Genomic DNA, 7089 nt, shown 5'->3' with positions numbered 1-7089 from the left:
ACACTTCGTTTGCGCGTGACTTTGGAGCAGTCGCCGTCTACTGGCTTCTAAGCGCTATATTTTTTTTTCGCTAATTCTGCAACAGTAATGACCTGGTTTGGTTGTGGGGTTTAACGTCCCAAAGCGACTCAGGCTATGAGAGACGCCGTAGTGGAGGGCTCCGCAAATTTCGACCACCTGGGGTTCTTTAACCTGCACTGACATCGCACAGCTCACGGGCACCTTGCTTTTCGCCTCCATCGAAAAGCGGCCGCCGAGGCCTGGATTGGATCCCGCGTCCTTGGGAACAGTATTCGAGCGCTGTAACCCCTGCGCCACTCCGGCGGGGCAGTAATGATCTGAAAGGTGCTGCACGAGGTTCTCCTTTATTACTGGGTGTGTCAGCTTCTCAGCTGCCAAGTTCGAGAGGTTCGCGAATGCCGTGCTCGAGAGTCTCCACAACCAGCCACACTGCACCAAACAAGTCCCTACGTTGTTCAGCGGGGAAGGCAACGGCCCCGGATGAAAGTGCAGATCACCGGAAACTAAGGCTGAAGTTGATAGAGGGCTTAGTGGCTAGACGTGGATATACACGTACTTAGACACTACTTTCAGAATGCCACCGTTGGCCTCTGTCAGGCGGCTCACGCAGCTTAGCGATCCTCTCCGCTGGTCTGTGCGTTGCTTTTCGTTTGCTCCACCCACTAACGCCATGGCCACGGGCTGCTCGTGAAACTGATATCTCGTGTTCCCCCCTTTACGTGCTGTGTATTGTTTGTTAGTAGATTTGGGTGGATTTTGCCTTTTTCCATTCTACTCAGCTGTAATACATTGCCCAAAAATATCCACAATGCCCCAAAAAATGCTAATATCTGTAAAGAACATTTGCAGTTGTAAGATGTTTATTGGAGCACCAAGACCGTAGGCAACGTCCGCAAGCCAAAGCGACGGGGGTAGCATTCGAGCCAACAGTGCACTGCCAACAAGGCTCCGGCTCCACTTATTCTACCTCTTCGGGTTGGCGCGCGAGCTGATGGCGATCGGGATTACTACACAGTAAACAATTCACCATGCCCAATAAATAGTTGCAAACACTTCTTTTTCAACTATTATGGTCTACAACACGAAATATTAATGAAATAAATAATTTAATAAGAAACGTCCGCGAGAGATTACCCGCAGATAGAACAGGGGACAAGCGCCTTAAGTGTAATGTTGCAACGTTGCTGCTATCAAAGCTGCAAGCACACAGCTGATAGAATAAGCCTTAGCCTAAATAATCTATGGCTTAAATAAGCCATAGCTTTCCTTTTTAGCCGTACGGCTGCGCTTGGGTGGAGGCCAATAGTAATTACTCCCTTATTACCAATTTACTCTACCTTGGGGGATTCCCCTAAATATTCGATTAACATTAGTGTAGTGTGCTGGTTCCAGTTAACAAACTATTAGATTTTGATAATATCAAGAAAGTGGCTTTTAGAGCGTAGAAAACTACTCAAGCAAGTGTGGTAAGGTCTCGACAAATGCCTATCACATACAGGGCAGAACAAGCGAAAGAAGATGGCTGCGGAGTTTGAAGAGCACTGAACAAGGGTAGAGTGGGAACCTCAGATCTTAATAAAAGCCAACGTTTCGACAAGTGGACTTATCTTCGTATAGCTGCTCAAATGAAGGCAAGTACTCTTTATAGAACGGTGGCTCGACTGGCAAGCTGAGGCTTCCTCTCAAACTTTGTTCGGTGCTCTGGCACATACAGGGACACACAAGGAAAAATTCACAGTTCAAGGAGTTTAATGCCGGGGAAACAAGTTTAAGGCCATGCGGAACATTTGTAGTACGCCACGCTGCAGCCTGAAAATGTCTTCTAATAACCTGTATGTAATGTCTTGTAATTCAGCGCGGAAGCGGTGTAATAAGACACCGGCAGTTGCGTCCACGCTGCCGTAATGTGCCACAGAGCATCACTTCCTCGATTTGTGCGGGCTCATCTTGTGATAAAGCGCTAAGCGTTTCAAATCAAGACCAAGAATCGGAATACAATGCTGCAAAAAGACTTGCACTGGCTGCACGCCGAAGGGGACGAAACCAAAAAAAAACACGGCTGCAGGGGGATATTAAATCTCACCAAATGGCGACGGAGCAGTGACCAGCAAGGGCATCGAAATCTTCGCAAAAGGGGCACTTTGAGACTTGGGAACGTAATTTATACGCTTTCCCAGGCGGTACAAGGCCCGCACTACAGCAGACGGCGATTAGAAACCGCTTCGTGCTTCGTCAGTTTCCTTATCTCCGTTGCCTTGGTTACCTCTGGTTGCCTACTTCGCAAGAATCTCACAAAACCAGAAACGTTTCGTCAAGACTGGTGCAACATCAAGGGGGTGCGATGTTGCATCGGTCTTGACGAAGGCTGGGGGTGCGGGTCCCAGCCTTCGCCCCCACTCCACTTCCGCCATGGTGTGCCGGCCGAGGGCGCACCTAGAGCAATGACTGCCAGCAGCTGCCGTCAGGGGCGCTGCTGGCAGCACATAAATTCGATGGAAAAGACAGAGTGTGGAATTATACCGAAAGTGGAAAAGGAAGATCAGGAAGGAAGCTTTCTTTGATAACTGATAACAGCTGGTAGAATAAGCCTTAGCTTAAATAAGCTATGGCTTAAATAAGCCATTGCTTTCCTTTGTAGCTGTATGGCTGCGCTTGGGTGGATGCCAATAGTAATTATTCCCTTATTAACCATTTACTGACGCGACCTTTCGTAAGAATGCGATCGAGGCCGCAGTGCCGTTCCGTGATCGTCGTGGTGATCCTGTGCTAGCTACAGCCAGAAGAAGGCTACTCAAAAGCTGTCCTGGGAGTCCTCAAGGTGTTCGGTGCCTGGTGCTTCTTCGTGGTGAGGCCTTTCCACGTTCAAGGGGGTTTTGGTCAGGGTTCAAGCTAGCTTTATAGGATTTGGTAATGTAAAGGTGTCATTATCTTGCGCACAGGCATGTCTTTCACCTCCCCGGGAAGGGGCTCGGCAGATTGGTTCGCCAGCCTGCCGAATGAAAGCTTGCATCTGGAATCATTTGCTAAAAATGGTGTCGATGTGATTCCTGTCGCACTTATACCGATAGGCGCTGGAATGCTGAAAATGAAAAATCCGAAAACTATTCAGCAGCAACTCAAAAGTCTGACGGATCACTACCTTGATATCTCTAAGGTGCGACCTTTCGGGAGACGAGGTATAGTTTGAAAATCTGCAAACATTAACTGTGTGTCAGATCTGCTACGCTGCAGTTCTTTTACATCGATTCCTGTCAAAGCCTTTATTCCTGAACAGCTGGCTTGCACTAAGGGTATTGTGCGTGGAGTGGATCCTGCATCTACTGCTCAAGAAATTTTGGAGGAATTTCAGGACGCAGGAGCTGGTGTTCTTTCAGTATATCGCTAGTCTCGCATAGTGGCCGGGGTGCATGTTGCTACAGAGTCAGTTATAACAACTTTTGCCGGTCTCATGTGTCCATCTGAGTAACACATTTGGCCAATTATTTATCGCATTGACCCGCTACGTCCTCGCCCCCTTCAATGTACCAACTGTTGGCGATTTGGACACAGTGGAAGAGCGTGTAAGTCTGCGACAAGATGCAGGATGTGTGGGGAAGGACACTCTTCTAATAGCTGTACCGCTGCAAGACCAAGCTGTTGTCTGTGTACTAACGAGCACTCGGCTAATGAAGCCAGTTGGGAAAAACGATCTCAGGAGCAGGCGTTACTACAATTAATTCAAGAGAATCGTTACTTTCGAGCAGATGCTTATGCCCTTCTTGATCGGAAAAGGCACACTTATGCCAACTGTGTGCGCCCTTCTACTCCAGACTTTGAGACCACGTTGTCTACCGCAATTGTGAAAACGGTTGAAAAAGCCCTTTCTGTCGTGGTTGACCGTATGCTTACCAGCTTTACTGAAGCTTTGTCTAGTATTGTTGGTAGTCAGTCATCTTGCGCACCTCAACCTGTGCTGACTCCAGCATCTATTTCATCTCAAACCTGTGCTGAAAGTTTAAATGCAGATTCTCCTCTAGTGCTGGCTCAAGTGCACCCAATCGACAGTGTCCCTGTAGGCATTTCTCGCAAAGGTATTTGCTCTAATGAGGTTGAAATGACATGCCCTACTCAAAAGCGCCGTGCTTCTAGCTCACCCTCTAAGTCCTCCATTTCCCAGACCAAAACTAAAAAAGGGCCTTCCAAAGTTTTACAGCAAACCGATGTGTTAAAAGAGGGGGTTGCGGCCTCACTGTTAGGCAAGTAATCATGGCAGGTGTACAAGTTCTGCAGTGGAATTGTCGCTCTACTGTAGCTTCACTTCCAGATTTATATCTTCTCCTTTCAACACATTAGTCAGATATAGTGCTTTTCCAAGAAACTTGGCTCTGCCCCGCAAAGTCATTTACCTTAAAGAAATATCATGTTTTCCGCGCCGATCGTGTAAACGGTAGGGGCGATGGTTTATTAACTTTGATATCGTCAAAATTATGTCACCGGGCAAAAATAAGCAAAACAATAATGAAACCTGAGTGTGAGATTTTGGCTGTATATATCACATTGCCGCATTGTGGCCCTGTCACAGTCGCTAACGTCTACTGCCCCACAGGTGTACGTAGCACAGACTATTTTGACAGATTACTTACAAATTCTAATAGGGTAGTTATTGCAAGTGATTTTAACTCGCACCATACTCTTCGGGATGACTACTCCGACGCATGTGGACAGCTGTTATGGACGTGGATGTCGGCAAATGCTGTGCGCTGCTGCATTTTTTGGGCTATAACCTTCATGCGCGGAAATTCGAAATCTGTCATCGATTTATCCCTGGCAGCAGGTGGGATAGGTATAGGAGGATGGTCCACAGTAGACAGTGGTACATCTAGTGACCACTTTCCAATAACATTTACCATCATGATGAGCACAACACGAGATAGAAGTTTGGACCGTAAACTAGTAATCAACGCCAAATATGCAGCTTCGCTACGCTCCTCCCTCAAATCAAACCTTTGTTCATGTAGGACCGACAAAGCACAAAAGGTATTTTCCTCAATTGCAAATGCTACTGTAGATTCCCAGTTCACTGTGCGGTCTACAGTAAACAATAAGTCGCCATCCCCGCGATGGAATGATGCGTGTGAGAAAGCCTTCCGCCGTAGAAAAGCAGCATGGAAAAGCCTTTCTTATAACCAGAGCCCAGTAAACTGGATAAACTACAAATTTTGTTCGGCGTCATTCAAAAGAGCCATAGCGCAGGCAAAGGATGAGTACAACGAAAATTTAAATACTTATTTGTCAAACCCTAAGCAGAGGAAGACTTTGTATCCTTTCATTTAACTAAATAGAAACTCGCACTTATCTCAGTCATTAAGTTCAGTAGTGTTGTCTCCACAGGAGGCAAAGGATGAGTTGGAACAAATTCCCCAAGGACTAGCATTACGTTTCCAGGAGCAGTGCAGAGTTCCCTAGCACGCTGCCATTTCCTGCTCAGACTATGTTGAGGTTGATGGGTCAGAACTCCTATCTGTGATTTCTTCCATGAAAAACTCTGCTCCAGGTTGGGACGGGGTTACGGTAGGTATGCTCAATATTTTAGCAAATCATTTCACTCAGGATCACCTGGATCTGGTTAATGAATCATTAGAATGGGCATGGCTGCCGCACGTCTGGAAAGTGGCGAAAATTATATTGCTCTTGAAAGACCCTGGTAAAGGATTTCATGTTGAAAACATTTGGCCGATAGCTTAATAGTAAAATTAATAGAAAGAATTGTGCATGGCCGCCTCTCAAAGCATATCTCAGAGGTTAATGCTTTGAGTTCTTCCCAGATTGGTTTCCGCAACGGATGCTCAATATGGTCTGCACACGTAGAAGTAGAAAGCAGGATTCGCCTTGCAATGTACAACAAGGAGGTATCAGCGTTAGTGAGGCTCGATATTGCTAAGGCCTATGACAGCATTGAACATTCGATTCTACTTAACAAGTTGTCATTATTACGTCCTCAATTCTACATCTATGCGTGGATCAGGGAAGTTTTGAAAGGACAAGAGTTCTTTTGCACTGATAGCTCATTAATCTCAGACACCTATGCACAGACAAGAGGGGTGCCTCAGGGCTCTGTGCTCTCCCCACTCCTTTTTAATATATTAATGTGTGATATTCCGGTTCATCCTGATGTCACTGTATATGTGTATGCAGATGACATAGCATTCTTCCCCTCTGCAAAAGATATTCATGACTTATATCGTTCACTACAGGCTTACCTAAATGCACTTGAGGTCTGGTTGGACAAAATTAAATTGGTTTTAAATGTGTCCAAAAGCAGTGTGCTAGTTTTTAAAACCATCACCCCCTTATATGTTTCGTTAAACTACCGCTCAGATGTGATACCTCAAATGGAATCTGTGCGGTATTTAGGCATTACGTATGATGCTAGTATGGATTGGAGGCTTCACATCAAGTCTAATGTTTGGAAAGGTGAACGTGCCCTTGGTAGACTGATACGAATAAGTAACAGGAAATTTGGTATGCGTCGAGATACTCTTCTACTTGTGTACAAAGCCTATGTGAGACCGATTCTGGAATTTGGCTGCATTCTTTTTTCTGGGTGTCCAAAATATAAGCTCATCCTTTGCTGCTTTTAGAAAGACGGGCCTGCCTCTCTGTGTAGGTCTTCCACAGTCAGTCTCTACCACTGTTCTGTACTTGGAGGCCCGCATTCCGGACCTTAACTTCCGTTTCCGCCTTCTAACTGTCAGATCATTCTTGCGATCATTTGAGACTACTCCCGATGTGGCTATACCTATTTTTCTGTCAAACCCCTCCCTCTTTCTCACTCACCAGTGGCCAAGGGTATGCAACCCCCAGGTTGTTTTTACGCAGAGCATTTTTACAAACATTGGTGTGGACCTTGCTTCTATATGTGCTATTGGTTGCCCAACGTCCTTTGTGGGTATAAATTATGATTCTATATTTCCATCTAATGTGAAGCACTGACCCTCAAGTCTAATATCCAGTCTCCTATGTGAACACCTTGAAAAGGTCCCTGATCACACGGTAATTGCCACTGATGCGTCTGTGATTGCGCACAAA

Source organism: Amblyomma maculatum, unplaced genomic scaffold (genome assembly GCF_055883805.1).
Source record: "Amblyomma maculatum isolate TAMU_Amacu unplaced genomic scaffold, ASM5588380v1 scaffold_13, whole genome shotgun sequence".
NCBI lineage: Eukaryota > Metazoa > Arthropoda > Arachnida > Ixodida > Ixodidae > Amblyomma > Amblyomma maculatum.
The sequence above is the reverse complement of the archived record's forward strand: the minus strand, read 5'-3'. Positions refer to the sequence as shown.